This window comes from Apteryx mantelli, chromosome 4 (assembly GCF_036417845.1).
Source record: "Apteryx mantelli isolate bAptMan1 chromosome 4, bAptMan1.hap1, whole genome shotgun sequence".
Lineage (NCBI taxonomy): Eukaryota > Metazoa > Chordata > Aves > Apterygiformes > Apterygidae > Apteryx > Apteryx mantelli.
Genome location: NC_089981.1, coordinates 57,453,729 through 57,474,368, shown reverse-complemented (window position 1 = coordinate 57,474,368; position 20,640 = coordinate 57,453,729).

Sequence of the window (20,640 nt, the reverse complement as noted above, 5' to 3'; positions counted from 1 at the left end):
TAACTGGGGGATGATGGGCATGCTTTGAAGCATGCAGGATCCAGAATTTGCAGAGAAGACTGTTTTCCTTGTCATAAGTGATATATGGAATCCTATTTATTGTCAGTTTTATTCTAAGAGCAAAGAGAGTTTGGAGCATTTTCAAAGCACATACAAAACTGAAGTTTTTTACTTAAGAGATACTTTTGGGCTGGGAGCAAAATTTTTGCTGCAAAACAGAAGGATAAAGGGAAAGAGTGGGAGCTATGTGGAGAGCCCTGAAGACTTAGTTTTGATGCTCTTGCTGCTGCAGAGTACATGAGTTGATAGGACCCACACCTGACATGATTTGCCTAGGTGATGACCAGTCTGCTTTTCCAGGGCTCTCACTTAAACAAATGAATGAGCAGAACCTAGAATCTGGTGGGCCCCAGTAGCTCTCACTCCAGGAGTTGCCTACATTCCCAATGCACAGAGCCAGTTCTGGCTCTAGTTCTGACCTTAGATACTGGACTATATTTGAGCTGGATAAGGTTTCAGTATAAAAAGTCACAGCAGAACTGGTTTTCTGCTGATATTTCATGTCTGATAACTATGGCTGTGAGAATAGCCATAGCAATTCCTTTTCTTGGGAAAATTCCCTCTTCTTTGTTTGCACAATTTTAATCTGGCCAGTTCTTGGTAATTCACCTTTCTTACTCTCTGTGCTATTGCACTGTCATGGTTAGATGACCCCCAAAAGTGACACTAAATTTGTGGCAATATTAGGTGGAGTAGTAGCAGAGCATTTAAAGGTTTTTTTGAAGCAAGTTAGGTTATTAGCTGTTTTAAAGGAAATGCACTTGCTTTTGAAAGATAGCACTGAAATTGAGTATAATACTTGTATCATCTGTCTCTCTAAAAAATATCCTTTCTAGAAAGTAGCTTATGGAACAAAGAACTTGAAAAACTTCTTTATATAAATTGTTGATAATTTTCAAAGGATGAAGTATGAGCCTTTTTTCTAAAGTGATATCTAAGTGTTTCCAAAGTCATCATGCTTTTGAAGACACAGCAATGTTGATGGACTGACTAGAGCAATTAACAGTGTTCAATGACAGGGCATGTCGCTAGCCTCCTTCATTGTGCCTATGCTGTTTTTTGATGAAAAGTGGTGAAGACTATGAGTTTAAAGACTTGATAGGTTCTGTTTCCAATAGAGGGTGAATCTTCCAAGGACACGGCAAATTACACAGATTTACTACATTTTTGTTCAGTCCAGCTACACTGTTTTTCCTATGTTCCAAAGCAGTGGTTTATATTAAAACCTTTAATGTTTTTTCTTAAAGGAAAATCAGTTTCCCAGTAACAATAATGATTTGGCCAAACATGGGAAGGACATGAAATCACTGATTTTAAATAATTATGCTGAGGCATATACATACCGGGGCAGTAAAACTGCTTATTTTTTGCCCAAATGGAAATAGGACATTTCTCTAATCCTTATATATAGAATATTATGTTCTCTTCTTGTAATTTCAGAGAATCCTCTTACATCTCATGTGCATAGATTATGCAAAGTAAAAGGTGAACTCACTGATCAGGCATCAGAATCTTGTTATTATTAAAATGACAGCATTAGCTTATTCCTTATAGAAAAACAGGTAAACAAAATGTAAGTACAGCAAATTGTTTGCATTTCATATGATGAAATGCTACCAGGAAAGCTTATAAAATTCATAAAGGTAATGTAATAAACATTCTCCATAGTTAATGGGAAGAAATTTACAGACTGTAGATTTCTTGTTTCTATCTTCCTGACATTACAGAAAGGCATAGGCATTTTCATGCGATGCCATATATATATATATATTTTTTATAAATCAAAAATAAAGTAAAAAAATGTAGGAAGCAGTGAGATGCAGTGTAGGATGATGGATTTAAATAGGTGTCTCCCACAGGGAGTATTGTTGGTGCTGATATCTATATTGTTCATGCTGTTTTTACACATTCATCAGGAATGGAACTGTGAGTGGTCAGGGCCAAGAGTGTCAAATGAATATCACTGTTTTCAGGCAATCTCTAACATGAAAAGGAACTGGGAAATTATAAGCTCATTTTACCATGTGTTTGCAAGAGAAAGCACCAAAAAATCAGGGAGTCAATGTTTCTCTTCTTACTAATGTTAAACTGAGTACTACTTTCAGTGTAAGAAGCACTAGAAGATTGGACCCTTTAAACTGTGATATTGTGATACTGTGATACCTTAATTCCAATGCTGTAATGCTTTATGTCATGAATAGTTCCACTCTTCTCAAAGGAATCAATTACATTTCAGTCTGATTAACAGTATCAGAAGACCCTTAATTTAAAAGCCGCCTTTTACTATTTTTGCATACAGTGTTCACCACAACAACACCTTAATACCTGACTGAGAACTCTGAGTGGTGATGCACTCAAATAAATAAAGACAAAGAGAGAATATCATATAGTTAAGTAAGACAATGAAGAATGCCAACGTAACACCAATATCGGGCTCTACCCATGTCAGTCTGGAGATATGAAAAGAGGTATTGTAATAATTAAGAAAAAATACATCTAGTTTTGCCTTGGGCTGTAATGACTTACGGTCAGTTTGTTTTGGTGGGGTTTTCAAGCACAATTTAGAATGTGTGTACACAGCTAACATTATTATAGCAAGATATTCATCCTGCAGATTCTTACTTGAGAGTCAACATTCACATATAACTTTCTGTAGGCTTGGTTCAAGACCAAGATAAGAATTTCCCCATTCCACATTAATGAAAGGGAAGACTCCCTGCAAGCAATTATTTTTGAAATATTTAACTGAAGAGTCACATAAAGGTAGTAAAGCTGAGAGAAAGATATCTGTAGAACGGGAAAAAAATCTGAGCTTTTGCTCATTGTGAAGGGGTAACACATTTTTTAAGAACAAAAATAACAGACAAGTGTATAACAACTGGCTACCTTGTAAAACAGGTAGATTCCTTTTTCATGGGTCATTGTTTTGGGGAAATGAAGTGAATTGACTTTTTTATATCAGACAGAGAATGAATTTCCTTCAGGGTGTGCAAATGAAATAAAGACTGTGTATTCCACTGGACATGGTCTAACAGACATTGAGGAACAAAAGGGTGAGTAAAATCGATAAATCTTACATACATACAAATGTGACAATAAAAGAGAGGTGCTATTGGTCCAAAATGGAAAGTTCAGCATTCTTCTAATCTGCCTCTTGGAACAGGTAGTAGATTTGCCGACTTTGCTTTGAATCATCAGACAAAAAGACATGAGCTACTCTGGTGCATACCACCAAGCTTACTCTCATCACAAGTTGCTAGGAAATTGCTGTATAGTTCTGACCTTAGATGCTGGGCTCACAGAGAATAATGTAAGATGTTTTGAAGTACAGCATGGGCCCACCGAGACTTGATGCAAAACTGGATCTTGGTATCTACATGACTGATCCAAAGATGTGTTCAAAGTGCTGGGGATTTTCCCATATTGTTTAAGCTCCCAAATCTAACATGCAGAAAGCGAAGAGGAAAAATCAGAAAATCCTTTAGGACACAGCTTCTAGACTTGGAAACAACAAACCTGTCACATCTGTCCAAAAGTTGTGAAAATGTGAGCTTCAAAGGATGAAACAATGAGTAAAGTAAATATGATTAAGATAAATAGGAAACAGTTGGCAAGCAGCAGAGGAAGGCAAAGGAATACAAAGGTGTTACAGAATTTATAATTATAGGAACACAAAGGATGAGAACAAGCAGTCCAGTAAATGAAATGGGACTGGGGGGAGTGATACAATGGAGGCAGAAGCGGGACTGCATCTTTATTTATGGTATGTATCAAATCAAGTAATGAATCAAGATGGTAGTTTTATCTGACAAAACAAGGATTATTAGAAAAAGAATGAATGAACAAAACCACTTCCACTACTGATTCTTCTGGACATCATACAGTGTGGTTGCATTTGACAAACCAAGTGAATGAACAGAATAACTTCACCCAATGACCATGCACCCTGAGTTCTCATCCTTATAGCAGTACTTAGAATAGTACATAATAGGAAAAATAAGCAAAAACACCAGTGAATAAGATACATTTTTAATGTCAACTATCAGAAATGTTCATTTCTTTTATTTAAGGCTTGCATAGATAATTTTCAAGGGAATTACATAAAACCATTTTTTATTCTGAAGCAGGGATAGAGGCTTAGAGGGAGAAAAACCTTATCCATGGACTCCTGTTCCAAGTTTGTAAAATTTTTATAGCGCACAGTTTTCTATGGATGGACTGATAGCAAAAGTCCTTTTATTTATTAGTACAAATGTTATCACTGAAATCATCAAATTAATTAAAAAAATGCAGAAGTTAAAAAAAGGTTGCTAATGCCAGGTGCTGGCAAATGGGAACGGGTAAATGTGTCTTACTTCCCAAAGAAATGGATGAAACACAACCCTCATGAGCAATGCAATGTTAAAAACATAGATTTTATTTTCTTCTTTGCAAGGAATATTACTTGGAAAGGCAGTATAAGAACTTAAAATGATCTTTCCAGTATCATTCATGAAAATATGCTAAATGCATGATATAGAAGCTGGAGTTGTAAAATTATAGCCCTTCACAAGATCTAAAACGAAGTTATGAAGGAAGTACATTTCCGCTTAGATCTTAATCTAAGATTAAGTAAAGCTAAGACATCAAATAGAAAGGAGACTAAAGCAGAAGATATAAAGTTTAGATACATGGCCCTAAGACATAATTTACTTTAGATTCTACAGAACAGGATTTTAAAAATCAATTTGAAATATCTTTGCCTGAGAACCACAGTGGGACTAAATAATTATTTTGATACACACCTGTCTTTGTAGAAAGAAATAGAAATTAATTTAACCTGTGCTATATATAATTTTGTTCTCCTACTTTCATGTTTCTTAAACACATTTCATGTTCACTGTTGCTTTTCTATTTCAGATTGTTTATGGAAACATACTGCAGGAAAAAAAAGAAATGATTACCAGGCTGGAGTACAGTAATAGAGTAATAGGATATTGTCACAGAGTTCATTTAATGTCTTATTTATGATTTATAGTTGTTTTCTTAACTTGCCTTCAAGGTACACAAAGGAATACAAGTCACAAAGCTGTTATAATATACATAAATATTTATTCAAATGCATTAATTTTTCTCTCTGATAACTACCACTACTGCAGACTTGAAAAGGTTCATACTTTGAAAAATTGCTTGTTCCTGGATTTTAGTAGTATTTTTTGCCTTTTTCTCTTCAGTCTTACCAAAAGAATTCATTTTGGAAAATGACTGATGAATAAAATGTTTGTCAAAAAATGTGCACATGGAACAACTTTATGAAGTTCTAACTTGAAAAGCACTGGACTGCTGTAATATTCCTATATTTTTTGACTCTTGTGTCTAAGGGCAACAGTTTGTATGCAAAGCAAACAAACCAAAAGGTTTCAGGCTGTTCCCTCTGGATTTTATCCTGCTTTACTTGGAAAAAATGAGGGAAGCCTGCTTTGAGATTTATGAAAATAGGATACGCAAGTAAAACCTTCCACTCATTTTGTTCTAAAATGCCATGCAGTAGGTTTAGTTATCTAAACCCAGGACTCATCATAGTGAAAGATTTCTCATAGAGCATCCAGAGCACCCTCAAACTGTCAACATGACAAGTTCATTGTGCTACCTGACTAACATGAGTAACTTTCACGGTAGTATTTCCAGTATTAAATCTCTAGTCATACATTCTCATCAGCTTCCAGGAAAAATAACCCAGTGAGATAGAAATAAAAGTTCTCATTTTTTTAAATTAAACAGATTAATTATACTTTATCATTACTCAAAATTAGAAATCACCTTTTAGTATCTAACTGGTTCTTCTAGAACAAAGATTGCTCTCAAAGGATTAAAAAGATCTCAGTAAGACTCTGAAGGTGTCTGTAAATCATCACCATCACAATAAACCCACAGATAGTTACTGGAGGTGAAAATAGTTTCTGACCTGAGCTCCAAAGATAAAGATGTATTAAGCCAAGACTTAGGTCAAGAAATATGATCAGAAGAGAAGAGCTGGATCAAGAAGACAGAACGCGTGTGCCACAAAGTTAGTTCAGGACAAAGAGTGAGACTGAGCTAAAGTAAAATCAGGCAGGAAAAAGGACTGGAAAGAACTGTGGAATTAGACACAGGAATGTAGCTTTACCAAAGTGGCTAGACAGTTCTCAAGACCGGCTGGAAGGCTTAAACATAATGGATAGCTCATGCGACAGTTCTCATCTCCTCCTGTACTTGTTCTGGCATAGCAAGTCCTTAGTCCCCCAAAAGACCGATTTTGCCCCTTTTGGCTGAAAAACCAAGTGAGCTTACTCATGATTAATGATACATATCAAGCTTACTATTTCACAAAATCTTTTAAATAACTTTTATAAGTAGAATTGTGAAATTCACCATTTTCATCAGGAAAAAATATGTGACATATTTATGTGGCTGACTGCATGTATTTAGATTTTCCATTTATTTAAAACAAACTCTGTGTTTCTATCCATTAGGGCCTTCCACATAAAGTATGTTACATGGATTAAAATAATGTGGCAGTATCTACTTTAGTTTGTAGAAAGCCTTGCAAAATGATGCAAGGCTATTTCATTATTCAGTATTAACTAATACTAACTAACTGTTTTACAGGTCAGTTTAGCAATGAGGTTTTCATAGATGCTATAAAGTCTAATATATGGTGGAAAAGGGAGTTTTTTCTAAGGAAGAAGAGACAAAGTTCACAAAAGAGAGAGGAAAAGAGACTGAGAGAATAAGGAGCAGAAATAGTGATAAGCTAACAATGAGCACATTCATGTATTAGTGATGCTGGTGTAACCATAGGGTACTGAAGAAATAATAATGACTAAATATTTAGTTGCTACAGTTACTATCCTTGATCTTTGTAAGAACCTCCCAAAGTGACAGCAATGAGCACTACTGTGGATCAAGGCCAGTTTTGCACTTTTGTCCATGGACCATAATTAAAAATAGATTAATGAATAAGGAAATGCCTGCATAAAGAGATCAGCCTTGCAACATTTCCCAGAGGTCGTTAGACTTTTTGAAGCCTAAACTGTAGTTTACATCTGCCCATTTAATGTAGATCTTTCCCTTTACAGCACATTTTTTCACTGCAAAGAAGCCAGCTGATCACATATTCCAGTGAAATACAAAGACACTATTATTCATACTCATAGGTTGGATTGTAATAGGATTGATGATATGGGCACCACTGTTTTCAGTAGCATAAGAGGACGTCATCCCTGTGCTTGTACAAAGCAAACTATTTTCATTTAGAAACCCATGGAAACAAAAGTATAGAGGGGAAGTATTATTACGACTTTTAGGGCTGCCCCAAAGGGTTCTTTCTGTACCTTTTCTGCAAAGATATTTTTCTTGTGGTTTATAACTATCATTTTCTATATAATTTCAGCTGGATTTCACTGGCCCTGTCCGTCCAAATTGTGGTGAAAGGTTGCCATATACTTTTAATGAGATGCTGATTTTTACCCCAGATACACTTGCCTCTCATACTTGAAATCAAATTAGTGGGACGAAATGAAGAAAGAAAATAATTTTTCTACAACTTTCAGCAAAACTTCATGTTACTGTTCAAAAGAGAAGACAGCACAGACAGACAGAAACAGAACAAACTACAGCCCAAGAGTAATAATGCAGAGTACGTAGTCAATGCTTCTTGACTTTTTGCAATGACGTCACCTTTTATTACTTCTTGCCAATTCCATCTTTATTTGATTGGAAGCAGATGATGCAGTCTGGTTCTTATTAACTCCTGGCCTCTTCATTTAAAGTTTGACTTCTGGTTCAATTTTATATCCTTGTTAAAAAACTTTTGTGTGTTTACATGTGCATGTTTTGTTTTTCAAAGAGCACATCTGACACCTTTCTGCGGCTGCATAATTTCTTTGCATTCTGAGTTGTTCTGTTATAAAGGAAATACCAGCAGAATGTACCACAGCGTTTCATAAATGAACTCTACACAGGACCAGAACTTGAACTGTCATGAATCTGAGTAACTCCATGGACATTTAAGACCTAACAGGGACTCCCTAGGAACTGGCTATTGCGTTATGTTGTCCAACCTTAAAGGAAATAATGAAGAAGAAAAGGTCATTCTCTAGATCACAGCCTTAGGTTTCTCTACAATGTGCTTATTATGAAGGCCTGTGGAAGGAGGGTTTTCTTTCACCTCTGTGCTCCCTTGTTTCTGATGCTAATTTAAATTATACAAGTTACTAATAGTCTCTCCAGAGCAATAGTCCCAAATGAGAATCACTGGTGAGTGAGGCATTCTCATTAGATTCTTTCACTGGGTGCTTCTACCAACACTACCACTTGTTTTTGAAAGAATTTTCAACTAATCAGTTTTCTGAATATTTTTCTCTGTCAGGTCAGTGAAAGGAACAACAGCATGAAGGAGAGGAAGGCCTACCAATTACTGATTAAGATTTCTTATTTCCAGTGGACAACTGTCTGGGATACATAATTTAGTACAGTCCCAAAGATCTGTATAAATCAAAAGCACAAACAGGTAGGGATTATACAAATCTGAAAGGAGCTATGTTTTTGCTAATCAGATTAAAGTGCTAAATATGACACATCAAAAGGATGAATGACATCCTGTATAGTTTGTACACAAAAATATTTGGAACTAGGTAAGATATCTGGGGTTACAGATGCATGATAACATGCTCAAACATTCTGCACAGTGCTGAACAGCCATAAAAAATCAAAACAAATTATGGTGAGCACACAGTTGTGATAAGCATTAATAGTACTTTTATCTGATATAATGCTCTGCTGATGAAATATACTACCATGGCCAAGGCCATTACTTCCAGATGGAAACATGGTATTTTGAAAGCCACAGTCTAACACAAAATCTCAAAGGAAGCTGTGTAAGATAATTTTATTTGATTATTTGGTTTTGAGTTGATCTTTTACAGGACATTGCTCCACAGTGATACAAAAATGAGAGGGGGGTTAGATATTTTAGGAATTTTGCAGGCCTGATAACTTCTTTTCTTACTCCAAGACATTGTTAAAATAATGAGAACAGAGAGAAAGAAACTAGAATAACACAGAGACTCAAGGATTTTAGTTACTTGGAACCATGAGCTTAGTGAGGTCACTTTTCTTAGCTGGAGGATTTCCCTGTTCTTGGCACATATAAGATGTGTTCTATGTGATTTTTGTTCAAATCCATCTCTACTTGTTCATAAAATCCAGTGTATGCAACCTATATACTTTTTATTGCTCAGCTTGGCTTCTGTTTTTGTTTTTTTTTTTTTTTAACAGTGGAAGAGGCTGTCTGGCTAACACAAGAGCATGTATTCAGACACCAAAAAGTGGGTATGCTTGTTAATAAATTTCCTTAAATTGCTGCCTTTTCCAAAAGATAAATAAAATAGTAACATGAAATGAAACTGACACTCAGTGTGCTCTTGATACCAGGACAGACATTCAGGTTCTTGCTCAAACAAATTTAGGCTAGGAATTGGTGTGAAAATTTTGCATAGTCAAATTCTCTCCTGTCATTTTTTGTCATTTTTGATGCAGATATGATAGCCTTTCTGTGGTAATTTCAGCTTATTTGATCTACACCTAAAGGTGTGTAGGTCTTACAATATTACCCTTCCAGTTTATCTACTAAAACCTGATTTTATGCCACATTAGTCCAGAGGAGTTTTGTCAGCAGCTTTACCTGGAATAAAAACAAGATGTTCTCATTGTCTTTGTATGCTTTAAGAAAGGTCATATGTAGTCATATTTCAGTACAAATAGTTAAGAAGAGAAGTTAAAAGATTTTTACATGTTTAGGTAGTAATGTTTTGCCTAGGATCTTATCGATGGACTACCTGGACCACATTACCAAAAACAGAATAGACATGCATTTGCAAAAAATCAATATTGGGGGACACAGATGATCATTTAAGAGGAGAGCAGACATGAATAGTTTTCATAGACCAGCTGGAATTCCTTTGGAGACCTTTTTCTGATACAACTAAATACAACTAATGGTGGAAGATATATATTTCTGCCTAATTATCAGGGTACTGATACTGAACAGAGCAATGAATGGAGTGTGAGGTGGCTCTAAGCTTCACTGACTGCATGAGCCATAAAGGATGATTCGAAGGCTGGAGAGCGACCAGTGAGGGTCTGATGCTGGTGACTGTAATCTGATGTTGTCATTTATGCTTGTGTCCAAAGCCATTCAGGCAAGAAGTGAGGTGACCAAATAGTAGCTACCAGCAAGTGCAAATCACCTGCATATTTCTACTGTAAAGTACCAAAGTTTGTCTTGCCACATGGGATATCTTAATAAGGAGAATCTTGCTGTGACTCTGAGTGATATTAAGAAATATGATTTCTATCTTTGTATGGAATTTATGAAACCATCTGAACTTTCTGAACCAGTCCATTCTTACCTGAATACACTGTAGGCTTAGTCTTGGGAAAACAGCTGTCATATGAGTTCAGGAAATTCACCAGGATGACATTCTGGAGGGATTAGGATTGGTAAATGACTGTATGTATGCATACAGGATTTAATAGGGCATGGGGGAGGGAAGAAGAAGGGCAAAACTATAGCTCTTCCTTGTGTGGGGATCTGTCACGAGCACAGTTACTCCAGCTGATTTTAGCAGCAGGAATGGTATTTAATATTCTCTTTCTGGCACAGAATAGGAACAGGTGTCTGCACTGACCCTCTTAGAATTCTGTATTCTTGGCCAGGAGGTATTCACATGCCTTTGGATCACACTGGAGAGGTGAAAATTTTACTTTTGTCTCTGAGATGGTGCAGTAGGAAAGAGCTTGCTTGCCTAAGCAAAGGCTCCTCTTTGAATCAGGCTTAGTGCCTTTCCAGTGCTGCTAAGATTGTTGGAGAAGAAGTACTTATTTTAGTATCTCACACAGACTAAGTACATCAGGTTCAGTGTTTTTACCTTTTGTGGTCTTCTTGGAACAGAGTAGATGCCTGAGGGGGGGAAAGTGAAGTAATAAATTATGTTTAATTCGGCTTAGATGCAAGTCAGATGAAAACAAGATTTGACTTATGAGGTGGAAGAAGCAAGAAGAAAAAGTGGGGTTATTTATACAGCTGAAAAGGTATGCCTACCATTTGTTTAAAGGATTTGTGACCTTTACAGATCTTGTTGAATCTCTAGATCCTTCTGGCTACCCCAGCTGCAGCTGTTACTTAGATGGCTTTTATTCTTCAGTGTTTTTCTTCTTTGAGGTCTGATTATTGTTATGTACTTTTCACAAGATAATATGTTTAAAACATTGAGACATTACAGGCTGACACAGAATTCCTCAGCCTGCTTTTAAGACAATTTCTCTTCCTCTTTTGTTCCACTAGCCGCCCCATATAACAAAAGCATCCTAAACGAAGTTTACAGTGTTGTTTTGGATTGGAAAAAAAAAAAACACCATTGTCAAGTATGACAGCCAGCTCATTTCACTGCAGGTACTAGCAGCTGGAGGGGTAAAGTGAGGGGGGGAGAAGCATTTCCACTGCGAACCGTGATCACATAATGTAAAAACAATTAGATACAGGAGTAAGCATTAACATTTGCTTGAAAAATCTGAACACTGCATTCGGATTATTTTCACATTTGTTTTCCAAAGTATTCTATAAAATGAATGTACTAATCAGAATTTTCACTGACTGAGAACAGAAAGTAGATTTTGAGCATGATTTCAAGAACTAATCAGTTTAAGAGAGAACAGAAGCCTGCCCCATGGCCTTTAGGTACATTCAAAACTAACCTACTTAAACTGGCATTTCAAAACAGAACCCTGTCAATGTATTGTTCAGAAATGACCTGAATACAGCAGATGTTTTGATAAGAATACTCAAGGTGATTCCAACTGAAAAGTCATAAGCTGCTTGAAGAACCTTTGGGGCCTGAAAAGGAAAAATCCAGAATGTGTTTACTGTCTGCATTTATACTTTTGTATAAATGCACAGATACTTTCAGAGCCCAATTCTCTGACCAAATTTCACACTGTTTAGCTGTAAGGGTGCTTTGGGGGTCACTGGGTACATTCTACCTGTTATGTACCAAAAAATGAAAATTCAACTGTATGTGGCTTGTTGATCCCTTTTCTGGAGATGACCTGCACTTGAAAACTGTGGTTGGAGTTCTGTCAGTCCCCCAACACTCAAGGTCACAGAAGCTGGTCCATATGAAAAGCTCTCCCACCACCCTCTGCGCATGTCCCCCACTCCACCCCCATAAGCCACAACGCATAGTATACCTTTTCTAAAAGGCCACAGCAGAGTGAGACACGCAGACTTCTCAGCACAAGGCACCACACAAATTGGCATAAGATCTACACTGCCTGGAGCTTGCTATCTGGATCATGACCTGGAGTTAAGAGTGCCTGACCTTTTCTCCTTCTGTAAAGGAGAGAAGGAGTGAAAATACAACATTCCCCCACAGTTTCAGCAAGATGAACTACAACCACCTTGCCAGAAGGAACAGATAGCTCAGAGACCACTACACTTGGAGCAAATTACATAAAAGAAAAGAGCCCTTACCTAAGGAGGGCAGCCTCCTCAATGTAAGAAGGGAGTAGGTTGAAAAGAGGCCTGTCTTCCTGACTGGTGTATAAGGGGATATTTGACAGGAAGGCAGGAAGTATTATGCAGCATGTAGCAGTGCACAGCCTTGTTCACTTTTATTGGCTCAGAAGAAAATTAAAGGCATAAAGCTGGAGGTTTGTGGTCTTTTTTAAGAGGGTTGCCTTTAGTACTGCACTTAAAAACTGTGATAGTTTTTTTAGTTCATTTTATTGAATGTGTGGAAGAAGAGTCCATGGTCTGAATTTAAGGTTTCTCTGAAAGGCAGTGTAGGACAAGTTGCCCTGATTTTGCTTATGTTGGTGGCAAATCATTTTTAGCAGATTAGAGGAACTAAGACAGAACAAACCCTGTTTTTATGTTCTTTATCTCTCTCTGAATGCATTAAGCAATACATTTCTTAATGCTCTAGCCTGCGTGTGCATAGAGTCTGACTACACTCTGACAGATGGCCTGTATCAAAGTTTTCCTTGAAAGAACTGTGACTAATGTGAGCTTGCCCCATTAATCAAATGTGGTCTGTATGGAAATATTCTCTAGCCATTAACTGAGTAATTTTAAAAGGCCTTAGTTAGAAAAGACGGGCTTTGTGTATGTAAATGTTCTCTCTGGGGTTATTGTCCTGTGAGGCAGACAGAATGTGAAGTCTGTATGTTTTGGGCTTGTTCTTAAGGTGTGCTCCATAATCACAGGTTTTTTTATATAAGAACTACAAAGTTTACTAATTCTTCTCAACCAATTTTTTGGTTTTGTGCTTGTTAAAATAAATTATTTTCTTTCATTCTTTTTCTTTTCTTTTTTTCTTTTTTTTTTACAACATGTTTCTGCTCTCTTGATTTGATACTCTTTGGGAAGACTCAACTCTGAAGCTCTCCCATTGGCAAATGGGGACATCAGTGTCACCTAGCGAATGAAAAGTTTGCTCAGTCTGCATCAGGCTTATACCACCACTTATAGCATTCCCCCCTTCTCCCCCCCGCAAAAAAGCCACAGACTAGTAGATAGCTGGGGGGAAAACAGGTACTTGAAATATAAGCTAACGAGAGAGAAGGAGCAGAAAATGCAAAGGTTTTGGTGTTCAGACACAGAGAGGGTGGGATAACTGTGGCAAACTACCTTCTTTGTCTTATATTATGCACTGGACAGGGCTACAAATACAGCCTCAAAGAAAATGATGTTGAAGTAAAAAACCCAGTAGGGCCACATAGCTCACGCCGCAATATGTATCTTTTCTATAATGGCCTTGTTATTGGACAGATGCAGGTAGTGAAATGGTGTAAGGTCTCATTTCACAGTTATATATTGATTATGCTGTCTGTGTAAGTAGGAGAAGAATAATAACAACCTTGAGTGTGAAGAATCCTTACGTTTGTTTTTACTAGGTGGAAGAAGACAGCTCTGTAGTGAGATTTTATTAAAGAATGGAGATAGAAAACTGCAGTTAGGGCTGGACAATGCAACCAGGATGCTATGTCAATGTCAAGGCAACAGACGGGAGAGTCTGCTTCAGGAGAGGAGGGAAGATGGATGAGAAAGGAGGGGGAAAAGAAGTGGAGTCTCTGGTCTACAACTGGACAGCAGCAGAAGTTTTCACAGCATTATTGTTCAAATGTAGCATATAAGAGTTATAGATGAGGAAATGGCATTCTGCATTCCCTCTTGGAGTTAGTGATTAGTGAACTCTACAACCCTGACTGAGCAGGCAGTAGCCATTCTTTGCAACAGCGTCCAGCTGTCAGTGCACAGACTTAGTAGTGCACAGCAGGCCATTCTGATCCTGACAGTGTTCTTCACGCTAGCATTGATCCCCTTTCGAACAGTGTCAGGAGACCTTGAAGTAGATGAAAAAACAGAAGGGGATGAGAATGTATTAAAATCCCAGAGTGCTTCTTGACAATGTCACCTCTAGTGGACTCACTAATGCCAAATGGCTGTATTACAACCAGTATGAGTCTGTAAGAACAGAGTTCTGTTCACGTACACTAAAATGACAGCCTGGAAATGAGCTTTGTGCTGTTTCAGGTCCTGTGCTGGGTCATTGTAAAAGATCATGAAGTCGAATTTCAGCTTCAAAAGAAGTAGTGGCACTCTGCTGGTCATCTCACACGGGCACCATTTCAGAACTGCTGAGATGGTGGGCATAAATTCAATATGCCTGCATCATCAGTGTCAAACTCTCACTGTAATCAAGAGTGTCTTGGCTATATATGATGAATGATGCTATCATGCTTCTGTTTAGACCCAATACAATGGTTTCAGCTAAGGCTGAGGCTTACACCATTCAGGATAGCATGATTTGTGAGATGAACTAATGTACTGCAGTAGGGACCGTCTCCAGCAGTGGGTGTGGCTATCCTGATACCTTCAGGATACCTTTACCTCTACCTCTACCTCTGCTTCTGTCAAGATTCCTGCTTCATCTGTCATCATTTCCCAACTGTGTAGATAATACTTTGGAAAAAACAGGTAGGAAATGAAAAAGTAATATGGAAACTGAAGGACAGAGGTGGCATGTGATAGCATGGGGTGCAGATGATCAGTGAGACATACCACAGATGTCAGAAAACCTTGTTAGTCATGCAGCAAGACAAGCGAGATGATAGGTTCTGCCATTGAAGACAGACTTTCTGGCTTGCTACATTATTTTGACTCTAGAGGACACTTTCATTCTGCAGTCTCCTAGTAAAGCAGCCTCAGTAGCACTTCAACACATTTAACTCATAACAGTTTAGCACACTGTAGGTGGAGCCCATGAACCTGACTCTGCTACTATTTCACTGACAATAGCACACTCCACAAATAGTCCCACTGCAGTACAGTTATCTGTTTGCTCAACTCTGTTGAGGAGATTATTAGTAACGTACAAGGCCAAAATACAGTGCTCGTTTTAAGCTCTGGTTCATTGACTTTAATCAGTCATCAGTTATGAAGACACAATATCCCCATGGGGGGCTGTTTGGAAAATAAACCATTTTCTACTTAGCACATTTAGCTTATACTACTTTGTTATGAAGTCCTCTAATGATACGATTAAATGGATGCTAAAAAGATTGCTTAAAGATCCTGTAATTGTTGTTAGTCAAGTCGGACTGAACTGAGAGATGAAGAAGTTGTTGAGCTAATAAGGAATATTGCTGGGTTATGAACACATTCAATATGCTGAAAGAGAGGCTGGAGTATGAGACAACAAATCTGGACCCATTGCTCAAACACTGAAAATAGTGTTTGTATTCTAATCTAGCAGTTTGGACCATTGCAGAGATACTGTAGAGGTCAATCTAATTCAGTTAATGTCCAGGTTCAGACTCCTGGCATTTGCAGTTTCTGAGCCTCAGGAATGCTTTCAGCACTGAAAAAAAACAAAAAAACAAAAAACCCCACCCAAAAAAACAGAAATATGTATATGTATTAAAAAATGGCAACATTGCAAAAATTTGTGGAGTGGTAAATAACAAGAGGTACAAATCAACTATACTGGCCATTTTGAATTGCTTGGTAAAAGAGATTCATCTTAACAACATTTATTTTTATATAGCCAAATTCAGGTTCACAAAGCTGAAAAAAGAAAGGCTGAGGTCACACTTCATCAGATGGGAGACAGGATACTGTCTTCCATCTATGACATCTTTTAATGTCAGATGTCATGAAAAGGAAAAATAAAAGAATTTGAAAACAATATTCTGATATTCTGTTGTTTTGCCTTAGAATCAGTAAAGTAGAGCACAACAAATACAGGATAGATTATTAGACTGCGGAATGCAGCTTCATTTGACATTGACTTTTGGCTCTCCTGCTTCCTTTAAGATCTCAAGCTTTAAGATTTGTAGACCAGCCAGTATATTTTCTCTTCCTTTTTTTCCTTCCTTTTTTCCTTTTATGCTCATGAAAGCTACAGGATTTTTTGTTTTGTTATGTTCATGGAGACAAATAAATTTTTTCACTCAGTCATGAAGCTAGCAAAGAGGCAAATCTCAGAGGTTTAGCTTTTTTGTGAGAGATTTTTTTTTCAAAAACAGCTCCATATCTAATTATCTTTGTATACCATCAGCTGAGATTCTCAAGGTAGTGCTTATTGGCAGTGACCTGCCAGGCATCCCGGGTCTTCAGGATGAATGAATAAATAACTTTGCTGAATGCTGCTGAATATGTGATAATATAATTAGTATTCTTGCCAACTGAATTGAAAATGAGATGTTGTGTCTCCAGGGATCATTGTACCCCTCTGTAAATGTTTTTTCTGTTAAAAGCATCAGATACATATGAGCTAAGCAAAAATGTCTATTATAAATTAAAATACCATTATACTGTAGATTAGGTGACCACTTCTGACTTGACACTTAAAGTTCAATTTGTATATCACTACTTAAGACAAAACAGATGAAAATATGCTGGATTTGTTACTTTTCCTTGCAATTAAAATTATGCCTAGTAATTGAATATATAATTTTACATTCACACTAATATATATTGGATGAAGGGAAATGAACAGTATGGGATATAGGTTACACTATATATTAACATCATCCTAAGGCAAATGCAAAAATATAGTTTTTTTAATCTTATCAGCTCATTTCCTAGATTTGTTGAAGAAGTAGGGTATTTGATAGAGTGGCAAGGAATCAAATAAAACTAATCATCTTAAAATACAATACTTAGAATATGAATATTAATCAGCCTTGAGCAGATTAGTTAAATGCAGGTGCACAGGAAACAGTGCAGAGGATTGTTGCCCACTATTTTTTAGTACAAATTAGGTGAAGTTTTTCTTTACAAATATACAAGAAGGCTGATTTTCTCCTTGGAAGTTCTCACACTGGATGAGCTTCATTCAGAGTCAGCATGACTTCCAGGCCGTATATCACTTCCACTGCCATTGTACTGCTACACACAATATCTTTAAATCCAGAAAAAATTGAATAAATCAGATATCTGTGCTCATTAGGAGGGGTGTGGGGTGGAAGCTGATACATAAACTGAAGCTATTTCTAGCAATAATGTTTCCCTTTATCTAAAGTAAATAACACAGGTGGTTCTCTACTTCAGCCTTCTTGACAATATTTATAAGTAGTTTGTTTTTCAGAATGAAGAAGAAAAGAAGAAAAAAACCCCAACAAAATGAAAAACAGCAATGAGGGATACAGCGTGCTTCTGGCTAGAGCTGCGGAGTGCCAGAAAGGGATCAATCCAAATTAGATGCTCCGTGGAGTTACCCCACAACATATCTAGTTCCTAGAGAGACTGCTGATGATGATCTGGTTTGATTTTGTGGCTGTAGTATTGGGTACCAATGCCAAGGCCAGTGACTAGCACAGGGAGCAATACTTGTAGTGTCTGGAATTAGCTGATTATGCTCTAGTATAGACGGAGCCAAAAAGAGAAGGGGAAGAAGGGGAATATTATTTACAGTGTAAATCCTTCCCACTCCTGAAAATCCAACTGTTAAGGCCAGAGAAGTATTTCAGATCAACTATGTAGCTACTTGGTGCGTGGATGGTGGAATGGGTCTGAGGGATGGGGAAATCATATCAGAGTTCATTGTAGAAACCATAGAGTCTTGATTCAGAGGAGAAGCAGGACTGGATTCTCAATGGCTGCCCAGCAACATTCTTCCTTTACCTATTTCTCTTGCCATTTTTTTCCCTTGTGACAGAAATGGGAACTCTCCATCCTGTCTCTAACCCTCAGGACTCTGTTACTTTCTGCCTAGCAATGCTTTCAGGGTGTGATGTAAGCTTGCCTTATCACAGGAGTGTACTGTGAGATAAAGGTGAAGATGCACTTCAGCATGAGATGAGGATGTAATTCTGTGCCCATGCCTTATACCAAAGATTAGCCTTTTCCAGCCCCACCAGCATTTTGTCTCTATGTTTTCCAGCCTGACCACATGCTACTTATGACTAAGAAATTTTCATGTCTGTCATTTATTTTGAGAGATAGTATTTCTGAATTCATCAGCTAATGATAAAATTTGTAGCATTTTCTGTTTTCTGCAGACAGAGTAACAAGAGATATTCCCCACTTGCTTGCTTTCTTCAGAAAACTTTATTTTTTCTTTTTCCTGATAAATTCTTCTGTCCCTTTGAAATAAAGGTGATACTGAATGCAGGTATAGCAAAGCATAATACAAGGTGTGATGAGGAGAATTATAAAATAACAAGGAGCTCTACAGAGCTCTACAGAAAAAGTTTTACGGAATATAATATGATGTAAAAAATAATCCCCATATATTCATCATGTCCAGGTTCTAATCCTTTTCTCAAGTGAGCTTTCTCTTGATATCACAAAGAGAACTTCTGATGCTGAGCATCTGAATGGTTAATATATTTTTGGCATCTATCCAATGTACCTATCAGGACAGCTGTAAAGATAACAGATGTAAATCTGAAAACAATTTTAAGGAGAATAACAACTTCAAACAGTTTCAAAAGCTTGTTGATTTCTCAAATCTTTTGCTCTTTTAACACAAGAGTTTCTCACTGGGTAATTTTTTTTTTCCTCTGAGCTATAGGGAATCAGGCATAGCCAGCTTTTCTTGGGGTTACATCCTGCTGATCAAGTTTTGATTCTGAATAGCTCATGGATTTCCTGACTTACAGTCTGACATCCATAAATATTCAAACTCAGTTGGTATTTGTGCTCTCTGGTATCTATAAATATACTATAGATTTTGATTGTTTTATGATGGAAGTTTATTTTATTTTATTTTTGCCTTCACAGTTGGCTTTGGTTTTTCCATGCTTTATAGACACTTGTCTTTTTATTAGTTCTGTGTTCCCTGTTGATTTTATGTTTTATATTCCTGCTGTCACCACCAGAATCTCACTGTAAACAAGAATGTTGTATCTCAGTGGGTTATTTTCTGTTAATGACCTGTGATACAGTATATAAATAAACCAGAGAGGAGTCCACAGGTGCAATTTATTAGAGTTATTGCAATGTGACTTCAGTAATGTGCTCAAGTTCTTTAAAAACTTTGGTGAGTTCTGAGTTGAAAAAGACGGCTATATATCGCAGTTCAAGAGAGAAAAATAAATATCAATGTAATCAAATATATCCAAGTCCAACTGAATAACAATTGCAATTTCTCAGTTTCGATGCTTGCAGATCTATGTGTACCTCATTATGATTAAAATAAAAGTAAAACAGTAAGGTAACTTATTACCCAGGTCAGGTTGGAAGAAATGAAACCAAGCCAAATGACCAACCACACAAAACCTGTCTGTCTTCCCTATACTGACATCATTGTTGCTTAACTACAAGATAGGCTTCTGCACACTGGCATATTTGGATCTTCAGTCTTGTTAGACTTCATGTTTTAAGATCATATGTTAGATATCTTAGCTCAATTATAAATACTGAGGAGATCTGTGAAAAATCATAATTCAGAGGTTGTTTGGCTCCATCTCAAAGCCATACTGAAGTCACCAAACAACTCAAATGAAGTTTTGAAAACAGTTTTAAAAGAACCTGATTAAGGTCAAAACTGAAATTTTATCAGCAATGTATCTGCTTGTATATGGAGAATAGTCCTGTCAGCTGTGAGAGCTACTATGCTTTTTAGTATTCACTGATGTTCATAGGAAATTAAAGCACCAAAGATCCAAGGTCTGATATGAGTCAGATTAAAGAAAAAAAATCAGAGTGCTCAGGGCAGCTAAACAGCGGGGCTCACCCTTACGCTTCCTCATCCTTCTAAACTGGTACGTTGTCTTGAGTAAAAGTTATGCTGCCATTCAGAATGATTTGGAACCAATTAGCACTTTCAGAATTCAGTCCTAAATGAACATTTTGGAACTGTTTTTACTCAATACTATGATTTGTATTTGCTCAACACTATGATTAGTACTCTTCTCTAAGAATAAATCATAATTCCTAATCTTCTCTAGACAAAGCACCACCTTCACTCCACAGAGATTGCAAGTGGTACCACGCAACTGTGACCAGAAGTTTTGCTCACATATACAGGTAAAAGAAAAGGTTTCCGTTTA